This window comes from Pinus tabuliformis, chromosome 8 (genome assembly GCF_031772625.1).
Source record: "Pinus tabuliformis cultivar Carrire ecotype Pingquan chromosome 8, CPIR1, whole genome shotgun sequence".
NCBI classification, from domain to species: Eukaryota; Viridiplantae; Streptophyta; class Pinopsida; order Pinales; family Pinaceae; genus Pinus; species Pinus tabuliformis.
The window spans coordinates 259,758,174-259,783,369 of NC_142294.1; the positions used below are offsets into that span (position 1 = coordinate 259,758,174).

Consider the following 25,196-nt stretch of genomic DNA (forward strand, 5'->3'; position numbering starts at 1 on the left):
TAACATAAAAAAGAATTGTTGTTCATTATTTGACTTTAAACAATAAGATAATAAAAATATCTTCTAAAGCTTATCTGCGTATTGAATGCAGCAAGCAGTGATGCCTTTTGAAGAAATGAAGTCGGCTGTTGCAGGGGAATTTAATTCTGAAAATTTAATGCGCAGTAATGTGCAAAATATCAAGCACGACTTTGAGGCATCCAACAGTCTAGAATATCTACAGCAAATCAGATTTCTGTCCAGCTGTTTATGTTGCAATTGGAATTAAATTCCAACAGCAATTGCACCGTAGACTGTAGTTACCATCCAGTTGCAATTGGTGTCAACTCATTTTCTCATTGGCTGAATTCAGTCCTGGCATTTATTTTTCAAGGACTTCCAGCTGACAAAACCGTGTGATATCTCGTTGCAATTTTGTTGTAAATTTAGGGGAAAAGCTAACCAGCCTACTATCGGGCCTTTAATGCACCCGATAGCGGCCTCACCATACATACATGCCCATGCCTTTCCATCCCGCATCCATCGTTTCTCCGGGAGCTCGACTGCCCATCGCATCAAACTTTTTCCGGGAAGGGGTGACCCACCATCTCCGAGCTGGCACCCGCTGTGCTGGCGCATTTTCAAACCAACGCTCGCGCCCAAAACTCCATTTGCTCCATTCGCGCTCCCGTCGAAGCTCCTCTGCAACCCCTCTCCAGCGTACACTCCATCCCGCTCATGGTGCTGGCTCACCTCGCAGGTCCGCTCACGGTGCTGAATCCCAGCAGGCAGGCAGATATACTGATCAGGCAAAGTATCAGCAAAATATACAAGCAATCAAGCGTGAATCACCGTCGGGACGCAGAAGTCCAGGCCCTAGCAGATTTAGATCTCTATTCCCCCAAATCTGAGAAGCCTAAATCATTGCCAAAACTGATGCACTATGTCCTGAAAGAGCAGTGTTGGTTGTTTGTTTTGGTGGGTATCTTGATAGCCTCTATGATCTTCATTCTCCAGCCCAATCTTGCAAAACGAGACATAAGGAAAAATATAGGTGGCGCCGAGATATTTTTGTCCAGCAGAGCGGGGAATTCTAGAGTTCAGAAGACAACCACTGTTTCTAGGATCGTGGGTGGTGTGAAGAGGCAGCCTCTGAGAATAGTTGTAACAGGGGGGGCAGGATTTGTGGGCAGCCATCTGGTTGACAGGCTACTGGAGAGGGGAGACAATGTGATTGTTATCGATAATTTCTTCACTACTAGAAAGGAGAATGTTATGCATCACTTCAATAATCCTCGCTTCGAGCTCATCCGGCATGATGTTGTTGAGCCGATATTGTTGGAGGTCGATCAGATTTACCATCTGGCATGCCCTGCGTCTCCCGTTCACTACAAGTTCAATCCTGTGAAGACAATCACATCCACACCTTGTAGGCAAGTTTTGACTTCCTCTGCATTTTGAAGTTCTGCTTGATGTCCGTCGTTTTGTTTTGTTTTTTTTTTTTTGAGTTCTTAAAGCAACAACGGACATCCTTTGGCTTAGGTCCCAGGTCTGAAGGGTTGCTATTCTAGCAAAATTGCTGGTGACATGCAACTGGTCTCATTCCTTTGAAACTCATGCCATATGGGCGGGGCAGACCACAGTGAGAATGGATCCGAGGTGGTCCAGCTCATACTTTCTCGATCTCGTTATTGAAACAATGCCCTGTTATGCATCTTTTGCTATTTTGGTTGGCTTTAATTTTTATGTCTGTGCAGGAGATCTCACTATTTTTCCTTATTTTGGTATCAACTGTTATAGGTCATTTTGCATCGATGCCATAAATTGCTTAATCTGCTATATTACCATGCTTATGTAAACGGATCAACCTATGCCTATGAAATATTTGCATAGAAATGGATTTGAGCTTGAAATATGGGCTGAGCTTTTAGGTTAGAAGGTCGGTTTGCACCAATTTCCCAACTTGTCGTCCTAAGATAAATCTTGGTGAATTTATCACCTGCACACACGTCTTTAATCATCTATTGCACACATAATAGGTTCCAATAATATTGGCAGGATATGTTCATATTTTGCCTTGATTACTGACAGTGACCAACTTACAATGATCCACATTAAGGATGTGAGTTGTGTGGCTATAGATTATCCTCCTTGCCTTTGGATCTTAAACGAAAATTACCTAATTTTAGGCTGTTAACTCCTTTGGAGTGGGGTTATTGCCTAGTTTTTAGCTATTAGCTTCGTGTTAGGCAACTCCTCCATAATACTTTATAATGGGATCTTTTTGGCAGTCCCATTGTCTGCACTTCTGGTCTTTTGGACATTAATAATAATTCAATTCAAGTCCATTCTTGGGAGTGAATCTTAGGATGTCTTGTTCTGGGAGGGTTCCTAAATTTGCTGTTCTCTTTCACTTTATCCAGTTTTTGAAGTTTTTCTTAATATTCTTTATACAAGACAAATGTGATGGGGACATTGAACATGCTGGGTCTGGCAAAATGAATTGGAGCCCGCTTCTTGCTTACCAGTACAAGTGAGGTATATGGGGATCCTCTCCAGCATCCACAGACGGAGACATATTGGGGAAATGTCAATCCTATAGGTATGGATTGATTGCTTCCATTTGTGTGGTCTATAGTGTCTTCTATAGTTTTCTGTTTGTTCTGTATTTGCCTTTTTTCAGTTCGCAGACATACATAGAAATAAAACAAAATGTACAGGTTAACTGTTTCTTTGTACTGTCATGTATTATGGGAGCATCCAGGAGCACGATATGCAATTGTTAACTATGTTTATGGGTTATAACGTTTCAGGAATCCCAGACCTGATTGTAACTTCTGTGATTCCCATAATTTTGGTTCCTAGAACAACTAACATCTGTATTCCTGTTTAAGGCTTTAATTATCCTTTGTCCACTTGTATCATTTATATTTTTATTTTTACTAAGAGGATTTATGCTCAGGTGTTAGAAGCTGTTATGATGAGGGCAAATGTACAGCTGAGACTTTGACGATGGACTATCACCGGGGGGCCAATGTGGAGGTATCGACTCCTTTATCTCTGTAGTGTGAATGGGTTTCTAGCTGCTACCTAAAAATAATCTTTCGGATGGATATTACCTACTTGAAAGAAATGTATCCTTAGATACTTTGTTTTCGGTATCTCCATGTTCTAAGTGAGATATATAATTTGTATGTGCCTTATTCTTAGTTCTTGGTTTTCTGTACACAAGTAGTTTCCTTGCAAGAGAATTAGAAAATATCCATTCATAGTTTTGAGCGTAATCACTGTTCCCACAACCATGTTGGTTGACCTAGTATTCTCATGTACGCTGACACTAGTAATTCACATTACAGAGTATTAAGGTTGGTTCTGTCCAATATTCTTCAGCAGCATGCTTTTGCCATTAGGTCGGCCCAATTTTCTTACATAAATGTCCTTTCTTGTGAATACATACTCTCCTTTTTAGCCTATTAAAGACGCATAATGCTATTTCTATTGTCACACTAGCTCTAATAACTGGGGTTGTAGTAGGAAGTCTGTAAGTCCAGGAGTCTTCAAGGGGATCAGAATGTTTTCAGCATTTTTCAAAAGGATTGTAAGGAAGCTAAACGTTGGGACTGAACTGTACTAAGAATCCTTTCTAGACTCTTGGTTAACCAATGCTTATTTTTGTTTGTGAAGACTAAGGGTGGATGAGTACATTGTGTGTAGAAAAGTAAAAACAAATTGAGCAGGTGCAAAAAATCATTCATGCCCTCATAGTACTTGTTGTAGAGATGAGTGCACGGCTTTGTTAAATGTGACTACAATATAGAGGGCCTAGGCTGTCAAGCTCAAATGGGGAGGAAAATGGATGCTAACATACAATTGAGAAAAGCTGTTATGGAGAATCTTCAAATAATTGCTGGAACTTGAGGTAAATGACATTTGTAATGGTGTTAGTTGAGGTTACTCGCCAAAAGGATAAAAAAGAGCTAAGTTTCTATATGTAGAAGTTCAAACTCCATTAGTGGGACAAAGCTACTAAGAGTTACCTAAGAATTTCAATGAAGAGTAGAAACATAAGGTACAAACATACTTGAAAGCAACTATTCCCTCATGTGATAAGTGATTGATAACATAATTAAAGACAAGCTCACATTAACTTAATTGTGAATTTGGAAGATGGACAAGCTCACATTAATATTTTCTATATTTTTTTAAAAGAAAACCATGGTTGATAAAAACTAACAACCTAGAGATATATGCAACAGCAATCACATATATCATAAACTCATCCAAGATGTCTAGACATTCATAGTCCAGTCTAGTACATAGTATGGTAGAACAGTCTAGGCTGCTCTTTTATGCCTGTTCTAAAGAGTAGTTTGCTCTTCCTCTTCTTTGATCACTGAACAATCACGTCATGTTATACATTGTCTAAATTCATCTGAGTGCTAATTATCTGGTGTCAGGGCCTTCTCATGTTATAATACAATCTAAACTGGGCCCTCTCATCTTATGTACAAAGGCAATGGAGGTTGAATGACTATCAAAACAATGGAAGCAGAATTAGAAAAAAATTGTTTTGTTTCATTGGACTTTAAACAATTGGATAGCTCTGATAATTAAGTTCAACATCCATCATAGCTATAAGTGGTGTCCAATCTCTCCTTCTTGGACTTGTCTTGCCTACATGATTTGACTTCCCTGGATATTGCCTCTTGTTGATGGAGATCTGGATAAGCATAGGAGTGTTCTCTCTATTTGGAACCCTCCACCCAATCCAATCCCTCTTTCAAGATGCGAGCAGTAGCTTTGGAAAACACTAACAATCAACTGCAATTGGAATCATTGGATATAGCAATGTTTTTGAAAATGTAACAGTAAAAACCATTTTCCAGGATTTCTTTAGTCAATCTTACTAAAAGATGATATTTTGAAATCCTTAGAATCCTAGATAGCATGACAAGGTTTGTCTTAAATGGTTCATTTCTTCTTGTCATGCTACATACTCTTTTTCATGACCATGCATGCATTATTAACATGAGCGTGCATTATTAACTCTTTATGCTAATAGAAAAATAAAGATGCTCTCTTTATGCCCAAAGTCTTATCACTGATATTTGATTTTGTGTTATTTTTCAAGGATGTGCATTCAAACTTGAGGTAGAATAAAAATAATCAATTTCAATCAGGATATTTTATCATATTTCATATTCTAACATGAATCTATTTTGTTGTTGTCACTATGCAGTGCTTCTAAGCTCACGGAATGGTGGAAAAGTGGACACTGTGCATTGAAGTATCATGCTGCCCAAATCCGGGTCAAGCATCTTAAAAATTTCTCCTTCAAAATGGGGTAAAAAATCATGTGGTTTATAGAATATGAGAAGTGCAGGAAAAGACAACCAATAACGAAGCATACTACATTACACTTGTTGCGGGATTAAAAGAGGCAAAACACAATGGGGTCAATTACATAACAGTATTGACAAACAAATATTTAATTTGTAATCACATGGAAGGCATCTACAATGTTCGCGCAAACAATTTGAAGCCCCTCTACAGAGGCAAAAATATGGAGTGCTCAATTTAATTCTTTTACGATAAAGCACCTTGCGGAGATCCATAAAATGTCTACTGATCTAATGGTTGGAGCAATCTCAAGTGTAGATGTAGGTGCTAGAGATGATTTAGCATCACCGTTCATTCCATTGGCAAACATTGATCAGCATCAGTATAGGTCTCGACTATGTGTATACACTATGGTTGTCATTTTTCTTGGGACTCTCATACCATGGTTCTTTCACTAAAGAACCCGTTAATGTACTTTTTTCCCCATTTTGTAATATCATTCACCTTAAATGTCTACTCATGTTATAACATGCTTCATGTGTTCAGTTCTATAGGGATTTTGTCACAAAGTCTCAATTTAGATACAAAGAGATATATATATAGTAAATGAGACAGAGTATTTATCAGTCATGAGGATTTATCAACCATGTTAACTTTGAAGTAATAATAGTGCACAACCTAGCAGCTTAGTGGAATCTTCCACCTGTGTTTTCATCCCAAATCCCATGGAACTACCATAAAGCGTTATCAGACCAATAGCCTTGTGTGCCTCCACCTTTCAATGGCTATCAACCAACAAGGTCTCTGGTGGACTTGTTAGCTCTATCAAGCACAAACATTACTCTATGATTATGAGTCAACAAGCCCCATGGGTTTCTCAGCTGACTATGATCATAGTTTCTCTTCTCCATGAATTCTCTTAGTTCTCATAACTTCTATACCCTTTGAACAATATGGTTGGTCCTTAGGAACCTCTCAACCTCCTCTTGTCTTATTCTCCTTTCTCTTCCTACACATGTGACCTTTGTATGATCAACACCCCCAGAAGCCTTCCCTGGCCTCTTCTTTTTCTTTTTTTCTTAGTTTTCACCCCTCCTCCCTTCCTTCATCATTTGAGAGGATTTTCTTAGCACTCATACCTTCCTCCTTCATTCTCTATTCTCCCTCCATGAAGGAGTCCTCTCCCTATGTGGTCTACATGGTCTAACTGCCTTAGGCAATGTGGCCCATCTTCTTAATATTTGCTTGTCCATTTCTTTCTTGTAGTCATTCTTAAAAGACACATGGGCATGTCCTTCATTTTTCCAGTTGAATTTAGTAACACAGTTAGCTCCATTAACACCACTCAGACTAACTCCTAAAGCAATTTCCCTCAAACAATGGAATTTGTCTCCCTTTCTTAACCATTTTAATTTTATAATTACATAATTATAGGGGAATTATTTACAATTCTTACAAGGGAAATTAACCCATAGGAGATGTCACAGATACAATGACTTTCATAATTTAACACACATACACACACACACACACACAAATCATGTTCTCTACAATTCTACAAATTTTGTGGTGAAATTCTATCATTTAGGTATCTAAAAGTAGCATTAATGGAAACACATGCATTATATTTTGCATAAAAATAACATACCATTCTTAATAAAACTCAAACTTCAGAGAGCTATACACATGTTCTATAAATAAAAAGTTGTATATATTTAGAAAGGTAATTCATTTTCCTACATTTCATCTTTTTACGTTATATTCAATTTCATTAGGGAATTACCTCGAATCGTCGATCAAAATTAATCTATTATTGTTTTTACATGTTTGCATTATCACTAAGGTGTCATGTGAGACCATCATTATCTTACACCCAACCAAAATTATTTTTGTGAGAGTAGATTCTAGGTTCTAATGCCTCTTATAAAAAATGAAAAAAGTTTATCCCATTGTTTGAAAGACACCATAAAGTGCATATTTATGTTTAGTTGGGAAGTAATTACTGAATTTATCTCATTATTTTTTCTTTCAATTCTCTAAGTTCACAAAAGCCAAGGTTTTAGTTTAGATTTGTAGTAGCCAACACTGAGAAACTCGAAAAGAAACTATCAAGCTTGCACTCTAGGATAAATCATCTCCTAGTCATAAAATAACTATATTACCATTGACCAAATCTTATAACATTTTCCTCCCTCTATTTCGAGCAATATGTTATGGCCATTCAGTCAGTATGTCTACCTTGTTAAAGAACTAGGATTGTTACCTTGATATTTTTATATTGCATTCTTATATTAATCACATGTATTCCTATTGTCACCAAGTGTTACATTTATAATAAATTTAATAAGATTTGGTGTGTTTAGAAAAAAATAAATTGAAATGGATTAGAGAATGATGTTCATAATAAAATAAATAAGATGTGATGTGTTTGAGACCACATTTGGAATTCTTAATATTGAAAAAAGGAAAAAAAAAAAAAAAAACACATATTGACTTATAATGGAATTATGTTTTCTAACTTCAATTGTAGAGGAACCCGTCAGATATATTTGTGATTACCCAAAAAAAAAAATATAACACTTTATTAAAATAAGGGAAGTAATTTTAAAGAGGATGTCATGTTGTATTAAATATATTTGTATTATTACAAAGGAGAATTTTATCACAACATGGAGATTTGCATGAGAAAGCTAATTTGCAAATTTGCAATATTTTTAATATAGATAGTGTGCAATAGAGAAATTTAATGTTAAATTTGTTATACATGTGGATATTTTATAAACTCACTAAAATTAACTTAAATAATGATAACTTCAAACTTGCAATTGTAAACCATACATATAATATAATATTAATCATTATCAATCTTGAGTAATTCAATACCATTGAATTAGCCTAGGGAATAAAGTCTTCTTAAAATAAATCACATCATCTTGGAAAGAAAAACATAACTATCTCTTTTTTCTATTCATAATAATAATGTGAATTATCATATCTAAGAAGCTTTAATGACTTCTTTTGAGATTGAAACAAAAATAACATTAACAAAATAGTGTATCTGTGAATGGCTTCTGCCAGTGTTGCAATTAAACAAACACAGAGATATTTACAAATAGAAAGGGTTAGTGTTATGTAAAAGTGTATTCAAAAGCTAAAAGAGAAACATATATTATTGATAAATTTTATTAATCTGTGCAAGACAATTGTTGTAAAAAAATAATCCAAAGCATGGAAATGACAACAAGGTTAAATGGTTAGAGAGCAATATAAATGAAAACAAGGTTAAATGGTTAGAGAGAAATCCATTGAATATTAAAAGAAGAAAGCACTTGAAAGGCCGATCTCATTTTTATGGCTAAAGAGAGTTTTCATTTTGAAAAAAAAAAAAAAAAAAACCATTTTAAACATAACTTTTTAAACAATTTCAAGAAAGCCAAGGAAAAGAAAACAAAACAATAATATTGAGGTTGATAAAACATAACTTTTTAAGAAATTTCAAGAACACCAAAAAGAAGAAAACAAACAATAATATTGAGCTTGATATCTTGTAGGCATTTAGCCCAAAAATCCATTAAAGGCATTGAATAGACTTGAAAAGTAATTATAATAACCTCAGTCATGGTCATTGAGAAGTTAGGGTCCCTTTGGAAACAAGGTGTCGATTTAAGAATGAACTCATGCTCTCTAAGATATGTATCTTCCATAAATGATAACATAGCTAAGATGTTTTAAGAATCATAGATGCTTTTGAAGAGTGGTTTTTCTATTCATACCAAAAGGTGTGGTACCATGGTAACAAGGAAATAAACAAATAATATTTAGTGTAACTAACATAAAAATAAAAATAAATAGAAAAAAAAAAAACATATTTATTTCAACATTCAATATAAATGTTTAGAAACCTCATATGGAAACTATTTGAAATTATTCCTTTTGTAATGTAGGCATAAGAATCAATATTGTAAAAGTACAAATTTGGGTTAGAAATGGAATCCATATTAGATTTTACATTCAATTGTATCATAATAACAATAAGGAGTCCTTCCGTTGAGTGTATAGATAGTTCACATGTTCAAGACTTGGTATTTAGCCATACATAAAACATAATTGATTAGCTATAAGGCCCCCAAATTGTCAAACTTAAAATATCTAATCAATCATATAGATAAATTTAACTCTAACTCAACATAATTTAAAAGAAATTTTTGTTTGGCTTGATTCATATAGAAATTTATAAAAAGGTATAGATCTTTTCCGTGGAACTAATTGGACTATTCTAAAACAATCCCTTAAAAAAAAGCACTCTACCTTCGGAAATGTTTTCCTTAATAAAAATAAAATAACATCATTAATAAGAATAAAATAACACAATTAATTCTTTTTGATAAGAAAAAATAAAAAGAAGCTTTGAACTTCTTAGCCTTTGATTACCAACATAATTTCCAATACCATAAAATTGTCATTATTTTCCTTGCAATGAAAAAGAATAGAAATAAATAATGTCTCCTCATGTGAATGAATTTCAATATGCCAAGTTAAACCCACGTCCTGATGCCTTGTGACACCCTACCATCTAATTATACCATGTAGTCTTACTTTAAACTAATACCTCTCTCATTACATAATGGTCCTTTGTAATTACATAATGGCCCTTTGTAAGTAGGTTTCAGGGTAGAGTTCATGTTTTAGATTTACCGGAATCCAATTAGAAAATGGAGTTAAAAGTGGGTATGGGAGGAATAACAAAGAAATGAAAGGGATGCAAAATGGTTTATGTAGTTAGAAAACAATAGGGATAAAAGGAGATACCGGAAGCAAAATGAAAATTTGAAAGGGGTGTGGTATGTTTCAAGTACCTCTAACCTTAATGCTTTGGATGTACCAATTTTCATGTCAGTCTAGTAGCGTCTAGAGAGAGGTAGATGTAGATGTAGCATTTAGGTGATGTTGTGAGGAGAAATGAAGTTACTAAAATAAAGATAATTGAAATAGTCAAGAGTAATTGGAAAAAATCAAATTATCAAAATAATCAGAAAAAACCAAATTATCCTAAGCCTCATTAAGGAAAACAACCAAGCCAAATTATCGTGGGCCTCATTAAGGAAAACAACCATATATAATTTAAAGGCCAAAAACTTCACTTTCCAATGAACAAAATAATGTTGAAAAGAAGTGATCATAAATGCATAACCTAGAGTTCTAAACTACCTCTCTCGTAAGATATCAAGAAATCCATGAGTCAGATACTTTGATAACTCCAACTTCCATAGCTATTATTTCCTTGTTTCCATCCAAATGATAATCTTTGAAAGCTACAATTTTTTATCCTATACAGATTTCTTCCAAAACAGTCCACTGGTGTACAGTGTAAACACGTAAGCTTTAATTTTCCATTCAATCATGGTTACTTTTAACATATGTTACTCTCACAACATGTAAGTTATCTCTTCATCCTAACATTGCAAACTTCTTCAATGTTGAATTCCTATCTCATTGAAAGTCGGTAAAAAAATTTGAAGAGCAGAAAATCAAAACATTTCAAAGTCTTTTTAAAAGAAATATCTTATATGCAAGGGATATTTTGCTCTGGAAGCCAGAGCAATCAAAGCAGCTACAAAACCAATTGTTAACACTCTTGCAAGACTTTCAATAAAAGTGAGTTGAGCCCTGGAACAATAATTTCCCCCTGAATTTACATGTTTTAATTGCATACAACACGTTTCATGTCAAAACCATAAAATGATGTATCCGTAATAAAGGATCTTTATACTCAATAACTGGGCAGTGCAGAAATAACCATGGATCAAACTCCATGATTAATAGCCTTACAAGAAAACGAGTTTTTTTTTTTATAACAGGTTGATATAATTTTCATATTTTCAAGAGAAATTATTCAAATCTATATCTAAGTTCATCATTAAGACCGGAATAAGGAGTAAGTTCAACTGACCAAAATATATAATATTATATCATGAATCACATAAACATAAAATCTAGAAATAAATTGATATATAATCTTTTTAAATGATACACTTAGTAACGCAGATTATGGAGATATCGGACTCGGAAGATATTTCGCTAGGAGAAAAACAAATCAAGGAGAACACGCCGAACAAGAATACATAACGGGAAATGGATAACAGTAACATAATAACTTTCTACACGTATCGCATAGATGGAAATGGATAACAATAATATTATAAACTGTATTTGAAATGGAGGCCTTCGTTGTTCAATTTCTGCTCGATGTTAACAATCACATTGTCTCCCCTCTCCAGTAGCCTGTCAACCAGATGGCTGCCCACAAATCCTGCCGCCCCCTATTACAACTATTCTCAGAGGCTGCCTCTTCACACCACCCACGATCCTGGAAACAGTGGTTGTCTTCTGAACTCCAGAATTCCCCGCTCTGTTGGACAAAAATTTCTCGGCGCCACCTATATTTTTCCTTATGTCTCGTTTTGCAAGACTGGGCTGGAGAATGAAGATCGTAGAGGCTATCAATATACCCACCAAAACAAACAACCAACGCTGCTCTTTCAGGACATAGTGCATCGGTTTTGGCAGTGATTTAGGCTTCTCAGATTTGGGGGAATAGAGATCTGAATCTGCTGGGGCCTGGACTTCTTCGTCCCGGCGGTGATTCAGGCTTGATTGCTTGTGCATTTTGCTGATACTTCGCCTGATCAGTATATCTGCCAGCCTGCCGGGATTCAGCACCGTGAGCGGACCTGCGAGGTGAGCCAGCACCGTGAACAGGATGGAGTGTACGCTGGAGAGGGGTTGCAGAGGAGCTTCGACGGTTTTGGGCGCGAGCGTTGGTTTGAAAATGGGCCAGCACAGCGGATGCCAGCTCGGAGATGGTGGGTCACCTTTTCCCAGAAAAAGTTTGATGCGATGGGCAGTCGAGCTCCCGGAGAAACGATGGATGCGGAATGGAAAAGCATGGGCATGTATGTATGGTGAGGCCGCTATCGGATGCATTAAAAGCCCGATTACAACTTTTCATAATTAATTATTTAATTAGTTATACTTATTCGACACAATTGGAAATAATTGTGGTTTTCCCAATATTTTGAAATCAAAGTTGGTATGTCGGATTTGTTAAGAGCAATTTGAACATGTGTCTGGCTATGTGGTCAAGCCTTTAGGTGCAAAAGAGAGAACCATTTAGTTAAGTGTACATGATTGTTCACTTATCATTATTCAAAATTTCTTGCAACGAATTAAAATTTAAGAAAAAAACATATATGTGAATATTTAATTAAAAAGTAACATGTAAAAGAATATATATATATATAATTAAAAAATAATCTATAAAAGAAAAAAAACATATATGAATATCTAATTAAAAAATATTTTGAAAAATAACATATAAAGAACATTAAATTAAAATGCCATACCATGAACCTATGGAAAAATTCAAAACTCAAGAGGGCGGCATGACGGAGCATATAACGGTACTATTTGTCATCGTGGATGACAGGTGGCAGAATTCAAATGTAATAAACACGATGGAAATCTATTGGAATTCGTTCTGGTTATTGCACTTGTTAGATGGGAGATAGGAGCGGTTTCATTTAGCTGACCGGGAGACGAAATGAGAAAAGACGAGAGGAGCGGCGAGGTGACGCGAGATTGTGGGGTTTTAGTTTTATTCTGTGATGATAACTGTCGATATTTCGGTGTTTGAAGATTTGATTCTACCCTCCGACTCCTTTTTTTCTTTTCCTTAGATTTAAGTTAAGCAGTCCATGGTTGGTCTGATTTCCCATTTTTGATTTGATTCTTCCGAGTCTTTTCATTTTCGTTTCCGAAAAGTTTGGAATTCCTGGTCGATCTCTGCCGAAGGGATGATGAAGGTTTAATCAGTAGCAAGCGAATCCAAAGGAGTGGGAGTCAGTGGAACAGTTAGAGCAAATAACCATTACAAGGAGCGTGCATAGTCTAAATGTTCAATTATATGGAATTTAGTATTATGAGGTTTTGAACAGAGCCCTATTCTGTTTCTTTTCGTTTTGCAATGGGAGTTGGACTCCTCTAAAGCGACGCTAGGATGAATTCGTGTATTCTTCCTTGCTTTCTAGGTAGCTTTTGTTCATGTTAAGTTTTGATCCATCTTAGTTATGATCCACCTTGCTTCCAGTCATTCATGTGTTTTGTACCTCATTGAAAAGAAAGCTCTGTAGTTTCGATGGGGTTTGTTGCACCGTTCCCTCTTTTTTTTTACCGTAGCGGGGTACTCTAGGTATACAATTTTTTTAAAGATAATTGTACAGTAATCATCACGCATATATGTATTCTGTTTTGTTTTATTATTTTGTTCAATGATTGCAGATGAAAAGAATAATCCAAAGATAACTGAAACTGTTAAGGCAATAGAGAGGCCATGCGACCGGTGAGTAATTACCAGTGATTAGTTAATTTCAAGTTCAAACCCAACTATGATCTATTTTGGCGTAAGGTATATTCAATATCAAATGAACAGATGTATACGGCAAAAACATTATGCCAGATATTTTGCAGCCAAACGTTATGTTACGGGTTTAGATGTTGTGAACCGTTGTTGTAAATAATAATATCCGTGAATCCTCTTCTTTCGACGCTTTTGTTCACTGGTTTTGGTCAAATAATTCATCATTGATCGAGAAGTGGTCATGACTGGGTTGTAGGGCGCTAGTGCATGGATATATTATGTATTCTTATTGTTCTCGTTCGAAGCTTTTCGAAAATTACATTCTCTTTTAATCGGTGTTTTAGATTAATAGTTTGCATATTAATGTAACTGTCGTTTTTATTATTAGATAGTAATTTTCAAAAATTAAAATTAAACAAATTATAAATATGTTTATAAGTATGGAACCATATGTGCGGTTAGATTTTAATAAATTGTAAAATAAGAATTGTATTATGTATAAGGATATGAAATTTATATATAATATAAGTAGTATTATTAGGAATTAAGATAGATCTCTTTTAATTTGAAATTTAGATAAGTATTAATTTTATTTTATTTTCATTTTTTGAAAAGTTTATATTTTAAAATATTTGATCAGTTACAATATTTTAGATTTGAAATCAAAATAAATTTTATTAATTAATATTTTACTATGTGTATTTCCAAAATTCGTAACAAATCAAATTAAATTTAAAAAATTTAAATTTATATATAATAAACAAAAAAATGGCAAATAAAATATAATTAATTCATATATAAAGTCTCATTGTATTCTATGACTCAATATGGCAGTGATATTGTAGAATTTTTTAGATTTGAAATCAAAATAATTTTTATTAACTAATATTTTATTTTTGCATTTCAAAAATGTGTAACAAATCAAATTTAAATTTATATAATAAACAAAAAAATATTTTTCGCAAATAAAATATAAATTCATATATTAAGTCTCAAAGTATTCCATAACTCAAAACGGCAATGGCATTGTAAAACATTATGTAATATAATGTTTTATTCACTCAATCAGATTACTTAAAATTAAAACAAATTATTCAAAAAAAATTACTAATTATATTTGTTTTAATTATTTGGTTGGTTCACCAATATATTCCTTTCGCATTTAAAAAAAAGTGGAACGCATTTTTATTAACATAAAAAGTGGGAAATGTAGCATGCGAGATTGTTATGGGTTTTCGTTGATATTAGAGTGCCCTATGCGCATTTCCATATTTCATTTTATTTCGAAGAATTCTTTGTTTAGCGTTATAGGGGGGTTTCCATCATCTTGCTGCCCCATATTCACCAAATCTCACATATCGGTAACTTGTCTGCGCTGCCACATATTCACCAAATCTCACATATCGGTAACTTCTCTGCACTTAGAAGCGTAGCGTCGTTTTCTGTTTTTCATTTTGATTTTGTTTAAAAATAAATTTGCTTATATAAAAATTTTATCTATAATTTTATAATACTTATTTTTTAGCCTTTTACAATGTCAAAATTATAGTGAACTGTTTCTCTCTAAGTTTTTTAGCATAGGAATAAAATCTTAAATCAAAATAAATAATTTGTTTCTTTACGTCCGATAAATCAATGTTTAGTCTTAGCAGACATTAACCACCATCAACATTATCATCAATATTTTACCATCAACATCATCATCAATATTTTAAATATTTTATTTGATATTCGTTTATTCAATACGAAAGTTGGTATTACTCTAAATTTAGAACATATCTGTTTAAAATATATATATATATATATATTATTATTATAATTTATTTATTTTTAAATATTATATTATAAGATTCGATCCAAAAATTATTTTAAAATCTTAAATTTATTTATTTTTATAATTTAACTATAATTAATAGTATGTGTTGTATTTATTTTATAATATCTATTAATTCATAATTATTTATATGAGAAAAACAAAAATTTACCTGAATTTATCCATTATAAAATTAAATAGTACTTTCACATTAAATTATTTAAATTAAAATACTTATACAATTGATGAATTTTGATATTATTCGAAATAATCATTAAACCCCGTATTCATTTGATGAAATTGGATATTATTCCAAATAGTTATTAAATCCCGCATTCATTTGGTGAATTTTGATATAATTCGAAATAGTTATTAAATCCCACATTTATTTGTCTCCATGAATTTTGATATTATTCGAAATTTAAATTATTTAATTGATTATAAATAAATTTCATGGTCATTTCAAACTTTGTTTGAGTTTTTAATAGACCAATGAATATACCATGGTAAGAAATTTTTAGTTTAGTTAAATTCGTTTACAATCGAAATTTTCTTGTATGTTAATTATAATAAATACTAAATTATGCTAAGTGATTTTAATTATTATAATTCTTTTAAATTAGATTACTTAATTAATTTTTTTTTTTTTTTTTTTTTTTATATAATTGGAATAATGGTTTAATTTATTCATTTTAGTAATTTTTTATATCTATTATGAAGAGAATAATGATGATGATAATGGCCACTACCTAGTCTCACTTCAAAGCTCATGAGAATTAGTTTTTATTTTAGCGATGTTCATTTTCTTCTCAGTCTTGGTCAACTTAGAGTGATAATTCTGGTTATCAAGGGTGGGGTTGATCACCTCCTTATAATATCTTAGCTTCATTTTACCCTCCAACTCCTTACCATCCCACATTTTGTCCTTAAAATTGGAGGTAATAGTATTTTTGATACTATCCTTGCTTCCCATGATGATCGCCTCCTTAATCCCCCAAAGTTTGAGCCAAGCCTAGGCATCCTATGTTATTTTTTCAATTTAAGATTATGATATTTTATGATTGGTAAGAAGAGAGCTCTACAAATTTTTGTTTTGGATTAAAACCTTAACTATTGATTCTTGCATGGCCTTTCAACTACTCTTCCCAGAGCTAGTGCCATTAGAGGGAGTGGAGCCCCTTCATAGTGTCAAATTGCAGCAAGCTACGATTAGATTGGACAATCTTTTCCCCCAAACCATAAGGTTTCTGGCAAAACTCTTAGGGCTAATCGAAATAGTTCTCCACAAAGTCCCTAGATGGGAAATGAATTTCGAGGAATTGCCTCCCCACAGCTACCATAGAGCCAAAAATTGAAGTGCAATCAAGTCGTATTGGGTAATATATCCAATATATACAAGATCACACACTCATTGGGAAATTCTTCGGTATTTTGCCCTCAAAGAAGGCACTTTGCCATTGGATCTAGCTAAAGTGGAAACCTAAAGGGGAAATTAAATTGGAACTAGGCACCAACAGCTTTTTTACTATAATATTGGGAAGCATTGAAGAGAAAACACAATTTTTTGAAAAGATTTTTATTTCTTAAACTATGTTGGATTCTATCTTGTTAAACACACACATGGGAAGAAACAGAAGATGAAAGATAAAACATGAGAGTACATTTTATATTAGCAAATGATATACATTTATAGTACATTATGTGACCATTGGGTTCCACATCCCAAGGTCTATTGGACTTCCTTAGTCTATTCCGCTTCCACACTAATTCATAGAGGATTAAGTGTCCAACATCTCCCCCCTAATCCGAAGGGTTATGTATCAGTCCAAGAAGAGAGTTGTAATACAAAATGTGCTAAAATGCATGGTAACACTAGGTTGAATGTGCTCTCTAAAATGTTGGTATAAAGGGTGATGGTTTAAGGATGACCACCAACATTGGAATGCTTAGTGCAATTCCTAGAACTCTTCCAAAACTGGCAAGAAGCTGAAGTCTTCTACTAGAGGAAGTGCTCCTGATGTTTTGAAGAGGGAAGCCTTCAACCATGAAAGGAAGGTCTCACCCCGCATAAAAGGGATAACTTCAACCTGAAAAGGGAAGTCTCAACCTCTGATGGTTTAAGGATGACCAACAACTCTGGAATGCTTAATGCAATTCCTGGAACTCTTCCAAAACTGGTAAGAAGTTGAATTCTTCTGCTAGAGGAAGTGTCCCCAATTTTGTTACTGGAATTCTTCTAAAACTGGTAAGAAGTTGAAGTCTTCTGCTAGAGGAAGTGTCCCAGATTACCAACTGAAGGCATGCTCAGGGGCATCTTTGTCTCTGGATACAACTGTGAAACTTGTGTGGCAGGTTGTGGCTCAGGCTTGCTTGATGTGGCTTTGAAGCTTGTATATGACCATCATTTCCCCCCTGTCAGATACAAGGTGAGATGATGGAGAAAACTCAACTGCAAGACTATTCAATACTCTTGAACAAGTTCTGACATGTGACTAGAATATCTTCTTGGCTATTGATGCCCATTGCCAAGAAACGATCCATCCAAGATGAATCTTTGTTCTTGTAAGAGGTTTGTTTCTGAAGCATCTATTTGAAGAATGATTGGTTTTATGACAGTGCTTACATAGATGAAGATCAAAATAGTGATCTTTCAGATGGCCAACTCAGTCACAGTGTTGGCATTTCACAGTCTATTACTGTTGAAGAGGGGCAAAATCTGGAACAACTGGAGGAGAACTGTCATGAGGAGCAGGAGAAGATGAACCATCCTGAAGAAATCCAGCACTTTTAAATTGGATTGGTTTGGAGTAGTCTGGAATATGAAAGGACAAGTCCTTGTCATATCCAAGACCAGTTCTATGCTTGTTATGGACAAGCTCTTCCCAAGGTCTGATGATGGGCTTGGGAGGTTCACGCTAAACTTCTGCATCTATATGTAACCTTGCTGCCTTATTAGGTACTAAATCTGAATGAACTATAGCATTATTGTATTGTTGTTTATGGGAGTCTGTTTCAATCTTCTGAACAGAAACAAGTTCAGAATGATGAATCCACTGCTGTAATTCTTCCTGCTGTAATTGAGATTCAAGCTACAAAAAATCAATTTGTTCTTGTGCATATTGTACACATGCCTGAATTTCAAAGAGAGAGTCTTTGTTGATTTCGACTATGTTTTCAACACTAGAATGTATTAGTGTATTCAGTAACTCTAATGCTCCATAAATTCTTCCCATTTTATCAACAAATCAAACTCTATTAAATACACTTATTTCAAAGATATTAGAAGTTGGTCCAATTTCAATTTGCACTAGGTTTTAGCTTAATGGTGCAATTATACAACTTCTGGAATAAGGGGATCACTTCTATATAATTTAATACTCTACGAGAACTTCAACACTGAACATAAAAACTATAATGAGTTTTAAATACAATGCCACAACTGGGGTAGCAGCAATTGCAAACTTGGTTGGATCCTTCAAATACTCCTTCAGTTTCTCGGCCAGTGGAAAAGAATAGTCAAGTTCAATAATGACTGTTAATACATTCTTGTAACCATGTATGATAGCATGTGGAACAATTGTAATTGTGGGATAAAAGATCATTAGAGAAAGAGTTGTACATAATCTCATAAACTGCAAAGCTGAAAGCACATAAGAAGTGCCTTACATTTGCTAATTTTGAAATGGCAGATGATGAAGTGCTCACCCTCGAAACCTTGGGGTGAAACTTTGTTACAAGTTTTTCCAAAACAATTGCTTTCAATATCATCAATTTCTTCATATAATATAAGCAAGACTGTAGTCAATGGCAGCACTCAAAAAAACATGCAAAAACTTAGCATATTTAGGAGGACATCTATGTCATCCCTTACAGGAAATAATAATTTTTTCTCCATGAAATGAAACTATTGATCTTCAGTTCAGCAGTGAGTAATGAAACAATACTCATATATACACCATGGCCTCATGGGTTTCACATAACCAACACATCCTCTTTAACAAAAATGACCAACGCATATTCTTTCACAATTTAATATATGTATCGACCTTATTAAAAGTTAATACCACCGAACTAAGCACAGGTCTCTTTTAAAAGCATGTTACTTAACATATTTCGGTCTTCAAAAGTGAACATACCTTAACCATTCAACGCATTGGAATTTTACATAGTTGAACACGACAACATCATTTTCTAGCACTCAGGTATTGACTTCTCCAAAATTAACCTGCTACAGGAAAAAATGGTTCCAAGAGGAACTTCAAATCTGTATCATAAACAACCAATGACTCCTTCGAATTTGGTCTCCTCTTGGTTAATAAAAAAATACTATTCTAGTCTGTTCAATGATACAATCCTTTTCTTATAGACAAAGATAGGAGATGGATAAATACTTTGATGAGTTTGCTACAACCTATTACAATTATATGACTCACTGATATTTTAATTCTGGAATAAATTATCCAATTCGACATCATTCCATGGGAGAGCACAAGGAATTATAGGTTGAATCAAGGGTTAACGTAGAACCACAATTATGACCATAATATATACCCATATCATTGAAGAGCACAAATCTACTCCTGCGAACATAGACAAAGGGGATTCTAACATCGTTGGTGTGTTGTTATCATTGCAGGGGACTAAGAAGCATAGCGGCAGTGATATGGTTGTTGTTCTCTCGGAGATGATCTTCAAAGGTACTGATATTGTTTCAATTCTCGTAAATCAGGAAAGGCACATGAGAAATAAGATAAAAGAATCTTCCTCTGCAAAAAATAGCAAAAACATCTGGCACAACAACCGACAACTCTGCTAGCCAGCCCCTGAAATGAGTGAAGATGACCCCTGGAAAATATATTCCATGATCAGAATTGAGGCGGGAGGCAACAAACACAAAGGTCCCCTTCCTTGTGTGACTTCACCTATGTGAGCCTGATTCACTGGACCGGTAAAGCGAACGCCACGTCTGATGTTGACTGTAGGACTTGGAGCAACAACTCGACCCAGTTGTGCTATGACTGCAACTCGTGCAAGGCCGGGGTTCTTGCAAACCTAAAGCACGACTGGCGAAAGGTGGTGGTTGTGAATATAGTAATGATTATCTTCCTCATCATCGTCTATAGTGTCGGCTATTATACCTTTAGGAATAATAGGATCAATAACAGTTATGGGAAACTAAATCAATGTGGGTAGTGTACCAGCAATGTATTATATGTCAGAGTAGATACCATCAACGTATTATATGTCAGAGCAGAGCAGAGGTGCAACGCTTTTATATGCAGGTGAATAATAGAAAGAGAGCAGTGTTTTCGCAGAACATAGGCAGAATAGGGAGTTATAAAGTAGAGGGAACCCAAAAATGGTGTTGGAGAAATGACAAAGGTTACAGCTAGAATTTAGCTGAGAAAATATTCATGAAATGCAGAACTGATGGTAGAAATGATCTACACAATAAGGCCATAAAAAAATGACTCAAAGTAATTATGTAGGGTAGGAATACGCCTACTCTGATACCATGTTAAACACACACATAGGCAACAACAGAATATGAAAGATAAAACATGAGAGTACATTTTTTATTAACAAATGATATACATTTATAGTACATTATGTGACCGTTGGGTTCCACATCCCAAGGTCTCTTTGACTTCCTTAGTCTATTCTGCTTCCACACTAACCCACAGAGGATTAGGTGTCCACCATATCTTCACTTTCGGATGGAGATATTTGTACTCGATAAAGAATATTTCATCGCATATCTAATTTGGATCAGAATGTACTCATTTCTATTGGAAATCTGGGATGCAAAAATCGTTTCCAACATCGGCATGTTTGTTTGAAATTTTGTAAAAGCTTCCATAGCTACAAATAAATCCAGGTATAGGCTTATGTCTACATCAACGCTTATAGAAATATCTCAAAGTTTCTCCCAGCATACATTGATATTTATTATTATGGTGAACTCTAGAAACAAACATTTGATTACAAGCATATCCCCTTTCAATGCTAAATATGTCATGTGTGTGGCCATACATATAGGCATTTCCTTATTTTTGATATAAATTCTAACCGTAACCCCATCTCCACTTTTGATGAGGAAAACTTCACCAAATATGGGGGAAAATAAATGTGCTCAACATCCCCCCAACCCACCCCCACTCAACCCAAACACATTGAGAAGTAGTAATCTACTAGCACTCATTTTGACCCCCTCCCCACTATAGGAAATTCAGACCCTCTTGTGACCATGCCAACCCCTGAAATCAAAATGATGGACAAAGATCCACCTTTGCAAACCCAAATTGAGCCACCTAATTCCTCATTGATGACCCACCCCATGTACTTAACCATTTTAGAGAGTGTCTTGGATCAATCCCATGACTTGGTCAAGAACATGGAGCTAGATATCATTGACCTCATAAAATTCATTGAAGTTTGAAAGGGAGAGGAATTGAGCACATTTGTGGAGAACTATGTCGAGATCCTAAGCCAAGATTATTTTTAAAGATAAAATTGGGATTAATAATCTTAAATGAGACTTTTAACATATTAAGCCTCCTACAATTTGTGGTGATCTCAAGAAAGGTAAGGAAGTGGAATTATGGATATTGGGAATGATGAAGATTTTTTTATTATTTCTTTTCTAAATAAGACTAATTCTATTAATGTAACACAAATGGTACAAGGAGGCACCGGCCTCTGCAGAGGAATCCTTAGATTATGCCATGTTTAACAACCAATAACTGAAAGCGACTGTTGCACTGGGGAAACCAATCCGAAACTAGAAGTGTTTGCTGCCTACGCAGGGGTAGCAGCCTGTAATGCCAGGGTAGTATATTTTGTCGAACAAACATCAAAATTAACAACAAAAATATAAAAGAGACAACAAAATAGACCCCTAAGGATGGGAGTTGGGAACCCAAAACCTGAAAAAAACTTTGGCCAGCTAGGTTTCAGTAGTAGGAGGAGGTTCTTCCACTATCAGACACCTTGTACACCTCCATGTCATCTTCCTCATCCTGTTAATCTCTCGGTGTTGCTTCCATAGTCTTGAAGCGGCCTGACTTATTGCGTCCCTGAGCTGCACCTAAGCATCCAGAGCTTCTTAATGGCTTCTATGCATCCCTGAGCTACTCCTAGGGGCTTTTCTCTTGTTGGTGTTAGTCCTTTCCTGAAAGCTGTGAGCTAGGACTTCAATGCTTTGAGGATCCTCTCTAAAATCTACTGAAATGGTTGCAATTATGCAAGAGTGCTCCAACATGCAGCGGAACTGGAATTGGATAGAGTGATAGGGTTGCCAGGACAGGACAAAGGCAGCAGGAGGAGGTGGAGCATCTTCAACACGTCGAGAACTTGTCGACTGAGCTCGCCCCTAACCGCTGCGGGTGGCTGGATAACGTCCCGTGAAATGAGCCGTCATCGAGGGGGAGGAAGAGTCTAAAGGGGTCGCGTCAGAGAGGGACAGGGGGGCGAATTTCTCTTCCTCTACTGCTGCCCCTCCTGCAGCGCATCCTTTGATGTAGACGAGGCATGTTCACCTGGTCGAAATTGGGCAGACGAGGACGAATAGGAGCAGTTCCAGGGATTGAATGGCCAGTGGGATCATGAGGACTGGTTATCCGCGATTCAGAACCAAGATTCAAGGCTGAAGCATCAATTTTAAGGTAGCAAGGGAGATTCTGCAAGAAATGGGCACCATCTACCATCTCAATACAAGAAATAATTTGGCATCATCTCCCCGTTGACGTGCACAAGCTTGACTCTGCAGCAATAGGGAGACAATTGCAGTTTAGAGGAGACGAAACAAGGGGAAGGTAGTCCTAATATGCCATATTAAGAACTAGATTGAGGTTTCCTCAACCCGCACACTACATTAAAAAGCCATTAATGTTGGCACTAATCTTCTGGGTGGAAGCATGGGTGACCAGGTGGTCGTGCCACTTGCCAACCTCAATTTGTTGCGTTGTACCAATGCTTTTAGACACCCTCATCTGGGAGTTTTGCATCGTTCTGCACCAAGTCAATGCATCCCTGTAAATGAGAGCTGTCATTTAAGATATCAAAAGAGCCTGCATTTAGAACTCAATCACTATCCACGCCCAGATTTTCCAGGAGATCCGCCACTTTATTGCCTTCCCTTTTGACATGTTGAAATGCGATTTCTCTATTGGTTAAGAGCCATTTTTCTATGAGCTCTAAACAAGATGCTAATCTCCAGCTGCTGGCTACTTTGTGAGTAGGTGTTCCTTGGAGAATTTGATTTGCCATGTTGATAATGAGTTGTGAGTCTCCTTCGATTACAATAAGGAAAAATCCATGCTGTTGAGCTAAGAAAACTCCTTGCCACAGTCCTTCTAGTTCAACTAGATTGTTCGTGTCCCAACCTATTGAGCCAAGGAAGAGCAGGATTGGTTTGCCTCTGTGATCCCTAAAGATGCCTTCATAACCTGCCATGCTTGGGTTTCCTTTGGAGGCTCCATCAAAGTTTAATTGTATCATTCCTTGGGGAGGAGGCTGCCATTTACTTGGTGCTTTGGGATTTTGAGAAAGGTTGTTGGGGTGCTCATGTGTTTGGGTAATCTGAAGATGCCAATTCTCCCATATGTTCTTCTCCTGAGGAAGGGTAGGAAAGTCCTCTTCATGCCATTTTTGAAGTGCCAAGGTTTCCTGAAGATTGTTGCAGAAATTACTCCATATGTTATCGAGAGGTGTGCATTGATTCTTAAAAATGCGTCTGTTTCTTTCTTTCCATAAAGTCCAGATGAGAAGGCCTAGAATAATTTTCCATAGAGAGTTTAGCAACCTGCTCTTGTAAGGATCGATTACCCAGTTACGGATGGTGTTTGTAATATCCCCTGTTACTCTGCCTCTTTTTTAACATCTAAAGTCAGTTTTTTCCCATAGTTTATTGGCTAATTGGCACGAGTCCATAAGATGTTGTATTGTCTCTTCCTGTTGGTTGCAATTGGGGCATCTTGAGGGCCCGTGGAAGCTTTTTTCCTTAGATTGTCCCAGGTGAGTATCCTTTTTTTGACATAGCAGCCAGAGAAATGTCGAAATCTTGGGCCAAATGCCAAGAGACCAGATTTTGTCCCAAATAGGGTCTTTTGAAGCCTGATTGCTAATCAAAAGGTTGTACGCCTCCTTAGTGGTAAAAATCCCACGTGGTGTGTACCCCCATCTCAGAATATCCTTCTTGTCTGAGAATCTAATTTTCCTATTCGTGAGTTTTGTGTCAATCTCATTGTGGATTTGCTCTGTTCCTTGTCTGATAATTTGTGCCGCTTTTAGCCATTGTCTATATCCCTGATTGAGGGCTGGAATCCAGTGCTGATTGACTTTTTCCTTCTGTTTCATGGCCCAATCATTTGTATGTGGAGGATTGTACAAATTGCTGAGCCGTGGTCTTTGTTGCCAAGATTCAGCCCAGAAACGAGCATTGCTGCCATCTCTGATTTCCCAGAAACTGTGCTTCTGTATCATGGCACTATGTTGTCTGGCTGCATTCCATATTAAGGAGCCCTTTTTAGTGGACAGAAGTCTGATTAAATCTTCTGGTGGTCTGTTATTTTCATATTTAGCAGTCCAAAGTGTAGCCCACGGAGTGTAAGGAGCCGAGAGCCATTTCCACCATATCCTTACTCCCAT

General features: G+C 35.6%; 1 pseudogene; it reads left to right on the forward strand.

Annotated features, from left to right (window-relative positions):
* The first annotated feature begins 717 nt into the window (after positions 1-717).
* LOC149235139 (UDP-glucuronic acid decarboxylase 1-like) overlaps positions 718-25,196 on the forward strand; it is a 39,101-nt pseudogene continuing 14,622 nt past the window's right edge.